Here is a 9,817-nt window from a genome sequence, read left to right on the forward strand (position 1 = left end):
ACTGTTGCTGGGCAACAGGCTGTTGGCGCGCCTGTGTGGCCTGAACTTGGCTGTGAGTCAACATGGCTAAATTATTAAACACTCGGAAATAGGAGACTTATTTCAAAAAATAACCCAGTCTTTCTTATTCCTATTCATCTGACGAAGAGAGCCCAAACGCAACCAACACGGAAACCTTGCGATAAATAAGGCTCAGCGTGGCCCAAACTCAACCCATTGCCCTTGAGTTGATTCCAACTCATAGTGCCCCTATAGGGCAGAGTAGAACAGCCCCATGGGATTTTCAAGGAGCAGCTGCTGGATTCGAACTGCCAACCTTTGGTTAGCAGCCACAGCTCTTAACCACTGCGCCACCAGGGCTCCCACCATCCGCCATTCCTCTGGAAGGTCTGAAGAAAAAAAAGTTGAACTATGGGAAGACTGAGAAAAAAAAAAAAAAAGAAACCAAACCCACTGTGGTGGAGTCGATTCAGACTCTTAGCGACCCTACAGGACAGAGTAGAACTGCCTCATAGGGTTTCCTAGGCTGTAACCTTTAGAGTTGTTTTTTGTTTCTTTCACTTTTACAGAAGCAGATAGCCCCGTCTTTCTCCTGCAGATTGTCTGGATGGGTTCCAGCCACCAACCTTTAATTTAGCAGCTGAACACTTAAACGTTCTACCACCAGGGCTCCTTCAGAAGGGATTAACCACCCCTCTCCCCGAAAAAACAAAAAAACAATAACAAACCTAAACCTGTTGCCATGGAGTACATTCCAGCTCACAGCGATCCCATATGTTACAGTGTGAAACTGCTCCACAGGGTTTCTTGGCAGTAGTTTTTATGGAAGCAGATCACCAGGCGTTCCTTCTGCAGGGCTGCTAGGTGGGTTCAAACTGCCAACCTTTAGGATAGTAATTGAGCATAAATCTGTTTGCACCACCCAAGGACCTAGATGGGGATTCATGCCACAAATAATAATACATTGAAGAATTTCAAATACTCTCTGTCATGGATTGAATTGTGTCCCCCCAAAAATATGTGTCAACTTGGTTAGGCCATGATTCCCAGTATTGTGTGGTTGTCCTCCATTTTGTGATTGTAATTAATTTATATTGAGAGGATTAGGGTGGGATTTTTTAGCACCACCCTTACTCAGGTCACCTCCCTGATCCAAGGTAGAGTTTCCCTGGGGTGTGGCCTGCATCACCTTTTCTCTCTCAAGAGAGAAAAGGAAAGGGAAGCAAGCAGAGAGTTGGGGACTTCATACCACCAAGAAAGCAGCACCAGAAGCAGGGTGTGTCCTTTGGACACAGGGTCCCTGTGCCTAAGATGCTCCTCAACCAGGGGAAGATTGAGGATAAGGATCTTCCTCCAGAGCCGACAGAGAGAAAGCCTTCCCCTGGAGCTGACACCCTGAATTTGGACTTGTAACCTACTAGACTGTGAGAAATTAAATTTCTATTTATTAAAGCCATCACTTGTGGTATTTCTTTTATAGCAGTACTAGATAACTAAGACACTCTTCATACTTCTGGGCCAGTTCCTTAAGCTCCCTAGGTCCCAGTTTCCTTACCTCCAAAGCCTAGACTGCTTTCTAAGTTTAAATATGTGGCTGACCCCTGAAGGTAGGTCTCATTTGCATGAGGACCCCCTGGGACCCAAGGAATCAGGGAGACTTCTGGTGGTTTGTGGTTATGTTCCTCAAATAGGTACGACCAGGGGACTGTACAATAAATGTCTAGGCTGGGCAGTCAGTGGAAGAAGAAAGGCATGGGCTAGGAAAGCCTTCATTTGGCATCATTCCTCAGTCTACCATCATGGGCAGTAAGGAGTTCACCTTCAGGCAGCCAGATGAGCAGTAACTGATATTTCGGAAGCATGGGGAGCAGGCAGATCCTTGGGCAGCAAGATTGCAGAGTGGAAACTGGGTGTTGTTGGGGGTGCTGGAGAGGAAAGGGAGGGGGAGAGGCCTGCAGGGACCTCCTCACCTAAGGGAAGAGTTCAAGAGTTCTTGTGGAGAATAGAGGAGAAAGGACTATTGGGATAAGACCAGATGTGCTGGAAGAGAGGGTATACATTTGGAGTCACCTGGGGGAAATAATGATGGAATAATGGTAATAATAATAATAATAACCATAGCTACCATGGAATAAAAGAAGGTACAAGAAACAGAATTACAATATTATCTCATTTAATCCACAAAGGAGTTTTAGAAGGTACATGTTTGCATTCCCATTTTATAGATGAGGAAACTGAGTCTTACAACGGTTAACACCCTGGTCCCGGGGTCACACACACAACTTTCCTGGCACCAAGCCTATGCATAAGAGACCTCAGGTCCCTTCCAATTCTGAAACTTTATGATTCAAAATGTTAAAGTTAAGTTCTTATTCAGAATTCAAAAAGCAATCTGCTATTCATCAATAATATCCCCATGGTGACTGCATGTCATCTTCCTCTCCTGGTGTGTTTTATAACTTCATCATGAATCTTTGTCATTGCCGGAATAATCTTTTTTTAAAAAAAACACTTCAAGTATAAATAGATATGGCTAAAGAAAACAATTTGAAAATGTATTAAGCATGAACAAGTATGGCACATTGACAATTTGTCCTAAAAATAGTTAATATAATTAGGGGCAAAGAGTAAAGCTGACTTCACAAGGATGCAAGTGGATGTCAGAAAAATACTGCCTGTGCTGGCTTCATTAAAGCTTCAATTGCGGCAACAAACGTGTCTGTTTATAACCGCCTTGTGAAGAGTCAAAAAAGGCAGCTGCTTCATTGATACCTAAGGAGTATATGTTGTTATGAACGTCACAGAGTTAAGCTATATGTGAATCACTTCCCGAAGCAGCTTCTTAAAGGGCTTTGTCTGGTCAGGTGGAGGTTGTGAGTTCAGGCTTCAGAACCAACCTGCTGGCTTTCCATCCCAGCTCCGCTTCTGAAGTTGGACGGCTTTGGACAATTGTTTCCTGATTCAACCTCATAGAAGGATTGAGTGAGGTTTTACAGGTAAAGCATGTAGAGAAGTATCTTCACTCAGCAAACATTAATTCTTATTATTCAGATGTAGGGTTTCCTCCCTCACCGATTAAAAAAACATCAACTGGTGGCAGTTAAGAAGAATAGTCTAGAATGATCTAGATCAGCACTCTAATAGAAATGTCATTTTCAATTTTCTCTTAGCCACATTAAAAAAAAAGAAATGGGTGAATTTAATGTTAATACATTTTACTTAACCCACAATCAAAATATTATTTCAACACGTAATCTGTATTAAAAATTGCAAACAAGGTATTTTATTGTCTACATGTAAATGTTTTGTCTAAAATAGTCCATTTTCTCCTATGTATTTCACTATAATATCAGTATAATAATAAGAGAAATCCTATAGAACAGTGGCCAAACAACATAAAGAAACATGTCTTTAGGTAGAAGGAAAATGATTATAGGTAGAAATTTGAGTCTATACAGTGGAATGAAGAACTCTGAAAATAGTCAATATGTGCATAAGTATGAAATATATTTTTCTCCTTTTTAAAATAATATTTTATTGTTGTAAAGATGGCATGAGGTGGCATCTGATCCCCTCTAACTTCACAAGGGTGAAGGAGAATCAAGATCAACAGCCCAAGGCTGGTTCTTCTGAGGCAGAGGTCAGACTTGCCTCCTCTTTCTGCCATCTTTACCAATTCTGACACCAACTGTCCCTCCCACAGCACTCTACTTCTCTGCTAGTTTCGATAGTTCATTACAGTGGCTACACAGAACTCAAGGACAATACTCACAATTATGAGGTTTATTACGGGTTACAATTCAGGTTCAGGAACTCTCAGAATACAGTTCTTCCATCAGGACAACCTCTTCTCAGCTGTGCCCACAGGCAGGCCTCTCTCTGGCTCCTGCTCGGGCAAGTGTTACCAAGCTCTTTTAGTTCTGCTGCTAAGTGCCCAGAGGCATCCCACTCCATCAATAAACCTCAGCCCAAAGGTGCTCAGCTCTAGCTCTGTGGCTGGGCAAACTTAGCTCTATCAAGTGCCTGGAAGCACCCTACTCCACCAGCAAACCTCCTGCCTGAAGGTACACTGCTTTCTCACTCCATGGACTGGAAAGCACACTGCACCATCTCCCTGCATGTTCTCTCCTGCAGCCATTTCTCTGGCATTGCTTCTCACCATCTTCAGTGTTGCAGCTCTCTCTCTCTCTCTCTCGGTCTCCTGGTTCCAGGAGCTTCTCAGCACAGGAATCCCGGGTCCAAAGGAGCTGCTTTGCTCTTGGCCCGTCTTCCTTGGTAGTGGTGAGATCCCCTCCTTCTTGCCTCTGGGATGGCTCATCTTAAGCCTAAGGGGATGGCAAAACTGACCAATCCCTTTGGTGGGCCACAATTACCTTATTTGCATAGTCCCACCCAATCACTTGGGTGGGATTTCCAAGACCATGGCAGGAAGACCACACAAAAGAGATCCATAGCACCATGATTGTGTTTTTAGTGAAAGTTTATGTAGCAGGTTAGGTTTCCCTTTGACAATTTCCACACAAACTGATCAATGAAGTTAGTTACACTTTTCACATTGTGTCAGCGTTCTCATTAGGTGTATTCTGGTTGTTCTATTTCCAGTACTCTAGTTTTCCTGCCTCCTTGTCTTCAAATCTTTGCTTTGGATTAAATGTTGATCTTTTGGACTCATACAGATTTTTTTTTTTTTCAGTACAGCACCAATCTAATGGATACTATCCTTTATTTTGTGTGTCGCTCTGCTTGTCTGTTAAAAGGTGATCTCAGGATAGTTTTTGTTCAAGGTTAAAGAGTGTCTCAGAGCGATGATCTTAGGGAGTCCTCTGGTCTTGGGTGGTCCAATTAGTCTGGCTATTTTTAAGAATTTGAGTTTTGTTCTGCATTTTTCTCCCATTCTAACCACAATCATCTATTGTACCCCCAGTCAGATTAATCAGTGGTGGTATCTGGGCACCATCTAGTCCTTCCGGCCTCAAGGTTCCTGAGGTCATGTAGTCTATCAACTTTGTAGATTTGTTTCTTCTCTATAATTTTGGTTACCTTCTTACTTCTGTCTTTTTATAATCTCTTTAATGATATATACTTATTTAACAATAATAATATATTGTGGAGTCTATAGCATATGTAGAAGTAAAATTTATGACAACAATACCATAGTATACGAGAGATGAAAAGGAAGTATATGGTTTTGAGGTTCTTAAGTTGTAAGTGAAGTGATATATTTAATATTAAATCACAATAAGTTAAAGATGTATTTTGTAAACTTTAGAACAACTAAAAATAAAACAGATGTATAGCTAATAAGCCAAGATAGAAGATAAAATGCAGTCATAAAGAATATTTAATTGATGTAAAAGAAGACAGAAAAGAGCAGAGGAAAAAAACAAAGATCAGAAGATAAACAGTAACAAGCAAAATTTAAACCCAAGCATGTTAATAACCACATTAAATGTAATAGGTTTAAACACTCCAATTAAAAGGTAAAGACTGTCAGATGGGATAAAAAATTAAGACCTCAACTATATGCTTTCTAATTAAACCCCACTTTTTTTTTTTAATAAAATGGTTCATTATTGTTCTGATACCACATTCCTTCCCATCTTTTACTGAGTAATTTTTATTCAAATTATTTGTTAGCCAAGGTTTTTTTTTCCTATCTACCAGCTGCTCCCCAAAAGCCTCGACTATAACTGTAACCCCTTCTGTAAATCCTTTTTTTTTTAAAAAATGCCCTTCTTTTCTTGGTCATCTTTTTTTGTCTTCATTGTATTTTATTCTTTCCCTTTTCTAGAAGTTACTTTGTTTCCTGTATTGGATTTATTGTAAATCTTTTAATTCTTGAGTATTAACTCCAGTTTCAAAGACACTTCATACCCTGTATCTTCCTGTGCCTCAGTTTTCTCACCTGCAAAGCTCATAAGGCTGCTGTAAAAGTTACTAGCATTACTGTGTGGAAAGGGCTTAGAACACTGTCTGGCACATAGTACACACTTACATTTTACCTATGCTAGCTACTTTTTTTTTTTTCCAAAAAAACCACAAACATGTAATTATTCATTATGAAACAAACCGCTACTATAAGAACGAATACAACAACCAGGCTGTACCCAATAACTGAACTTTCAGATGCTTAAAGTGGACCTCCGCTATGAACACTATGAATAGGCTTGTGATACTGTATTTCTCACCATTTCAGAATGTAGCATATGATCAAGAACTGGTGATACTGAAGGAAGAACTCCAAGCTGTCCTGAAGGCATTGGTGAAAAGCAAGGCTCCAGGAATTGACGAAACACCAACTGAGATGTTTCAACAAATGGACGCAATGCTGGAAGTGCTCACTCGTCTATGCCGAGACATTTGGAAGATAGCTACCTGGCCAACCAACTGGAAGATATCCACCTTTGTGCCCATTTCAAAGAGAGGTGATCCAACAGAATGTGGAAATTATTGAACAATATCATTAATAGCACATACAAGTAAAGTTTTGCTGAAGATAATTCAAAAATGGTTGCAGCAGTACATCGACAGGGAACTGCCAGAAATTCAAGCCCTGGAATGAGGGATATTATTGCTGATGTCAGATGGATCTTGGCTGAAAGCAGAGAATACCAGAAAGATGTTAACCTGTGTTTCATTGACTATGCAAAGGCATTCAATTGTGTGGATCATAACAAATTATGGATAACACTGCAAGGAATGGAAATTCCAGAACACTTAACTGTGCTCATGAGGAACCTAAAATTAGCTATTAGCTCCTGACCATTAGAGATTTAGAGGCAGTAGCTCGAATAGAACAAGGGGATATCACCTAGTTTTAAATATCAGGAAAGGCGTGTGTTAGAGTTGTATCCTTTCACCATACTTATTCAGTCTCTATGGTGTGCAAATAATCCAAGAAGCTAGAGTATATGAAGAACACTGCATCAGTACTGGAGGAAGGCTCATTAACAAATATAAATATTCAGGTGACACAACCTTGCTTGCTGAAAGTAAAGAGGACTTGAAGCGTTTACTGATGAAGATCAAAGACTACAGCCTTCAGTATGGAATATACCTCAACATAAAGGAAACAAAAATCCTCACAACTGGACCAATAAGCAACATCATGATAAATGGAGAAAATACTGACGTTGTCAAGGATTTCATTTTACTCAGATCCACAATCAACACCCATGGAAACAGCAGTCAAGAAATCAAAAGATGCATTGCATTGGGCAAACCTGCTGTAAATGACCTCTTTAAAGTGTTAAAAAGCAAAGATGTCACTTTGAGGACTAAGGTGTGCCTGATCATGGTATTTTCAATCCCCTCACATACATGTGGAAGCTGGACAACGAATAAGGAAGATCGAAGAAGAATTGATGCCCTCGAATTATGATGTTGGCAGATAATATTGAATATACCATGGACTGCCAGAATAATGAACAAATCTGTCTTGGAAAAAGTAGTCAGAATTCTCCTTAGAAGTGAGGCTGATGAGATTTCATCTCACACGCTTTGGACATGTTATCAGGAGGGACCAGTCCCTGGAGAAGGACATCATGCTTGGTAAGTCAGAGGGTCAGCAAAAAAGAGGAAAATCCTTGATGAGATGGATTGACACAGTGGCTGCAACAATGGGCTCAAACATAGCAACCATTGTGAGGATGGCACAGGACTGGGCAGTGTTTAGTTCTGTTGTGCATAGGGTGGCTATGAGTTGGAACCGACTCAATAGCACTTAACAACAACAACAATTATATTTCTGCTATGTAAAGACAAAAATAGTCATTTCTCTTTCAGATAAACATAGTGGGCTATGTCATTGTGTGATCAGGGCTTTTTCATCAGAGCTGTATTCGTACTTATGATTCATCCTCTTGATTTACCTAGAGCCTTAGGCAGGATGAAAAAACTACAAGACACTTTCGTTTCATGGGTTAAAAATAAGAAAAACAGGCAGCAGTCATTGTTCAGGCCAAGCTAGCACAACATATACCAGGAATCCACCCACTCAAGCCATGACACGTTGCTTAAACCACAGAATGAAAGCGTTTTTCTCAGATCCACCCTGTGGATTGCCTTTCTTCTCTCTAAACTCACTTTGATCTTTTCTTTTTATTCCTTTCAATCATCTCCTTATTCTAAGATGCTCCATTATGTCCAATTTCTTAACCCGCTTATTTTATTGGTTTTGTTTCTCAGAAGTATTCATTTGGGCCATTTCAGCACACAGTTCTACTAGATTTCTTTCAGATTTAGATAATTTTCTCCTTATGTTTTTTCCTTTAGTCCATATTCCTTCTTAATATTTTTAGCCAGGCTCCCACCTACTTCCCTTTAAATTTCTAAACAGCTTTTGATACAATACAAAGGAGACACAATCCATTCCAGGAACTAGTTTTTGTCTAAAATGTCTAAAGTTTTTCAGCTACCATATTTCTTCCAATCTCTTACTAAGTAATTTTCATTCAAATTATTTGTTAGTCAATTTTTTTCTTCCTACCAGCTGCTCCTCAAAAGCTTCCACTATAACCCCATCTGTTAATGTTTTCTTAAAAAAAAAAAAATCCTCTTCTCATGGTTGTCTTTTTTGTCTTTCTCACATTTCATTCCTCTCATTTTCTAGAAGTTACTTTGTTTCCTATATTGGATTTACTGTAAATCTTTTGACTCCTATTAGCTCCAGTTTCAAAATTTTAATTAAATATGATTACGTACTTGGGACACTGAAGAGGACAGGACTTGTGCTGCCTCTGAGCATCATGTGGCAGGTGAGGTCCCAGTCCTGCGATGGGGTCTTCACACCTGGGAGAAGAATGCCTGGAGTCACAGACATTTAGAATACTTAGGACCAAGAGCCAGCAAGTTCCACACTGGAAAATGGAAGCAGCATTGAGAGGGAACAACAGTGTTTGGCTCGTTGTCCCCACCCCCTCCTTTCTAAGAAGCCATTGAGAATGTTAGAACATTTCTCCCAATTGTTTGCGCCTCTCTTTGCCAGCTCCTGTCCCACTCCCAACCAGAGGCCAATACCTTTTGGTTTACCAATAGACTTAATTTTGTTTTGATATGTCCAAATGGGTTGCTTGAGTGAGCTAGCTTGATTATTTTTGGCTTTGGAGCTCTGAGGTCCTGTCCTCAGATGGCTAGAGCTATTATCAGGTATATCAGTCTAGGAGTCCATTCACTTTTCTTGTATGAATTCAGCTCAGGTTTCCAGGTAGCTGATCATCAAGTGTGTGGCACAGGCTCTGTCCTACAGTCTTATAGGGGCAGGGGTGATTGGTGTAGGTATGGGTATCTGGTTGCAGCAGGGGGTCACACTCTGAACAAGGCAGGGGGCTGAGAGTCATCCCCCACATGCCTCTGAGGAAAGCATGTCCCTGTTCCCTAGAGTGTACAGGTGGGTGGGCTCTGAAGATGGACCAGACCATGGGCACCCAATGTTTTTGCTTGTAAGGACTGGGAGGTACCAATTATCCTGGGACCCCTGTCGCAGGTGGCTGGGTGACCTGAGTGGTGCTACCAGTCCTTAGGTCCCTGATGTGGGTAGGTGAGGACCTTGTTTAATAGGCAAAGCAATGTCAAACATCAAATACCCACCTCTCCGCTGCACAGCTGAAACGGTTGGAGTCTGCCAACAAGGGCCTATTCTCTGGAAATAGGCCCACACAGGTCCATGCAGAGGGGAAAGGTGCTCAAAGTCCACTGACTGTTTATGCCTGGACAGGAGCTGCTTCTGTCCTGAGCTCACCTGGTTAGTGGAGCTGGCAAATTATCTTTTCCCCCAATTGCAAATTTATTCCTTCTCCAAGGCTGGGAGGATGGCTCT

Source organism: Loxodonta africana, chromosome 2 (assembly GCF_030014295.1).
Source record: "Loxodonta africana isolate mLoxAfr1 chromosome 2, mLoxAfr1.hap2, whole genome shotgun sequence".
NCBI lineage: Eukaryota > Metazoa > Chordata > Mammalia > Proboscidea > Elephantidae > Loxodonta > Loxodonta africana.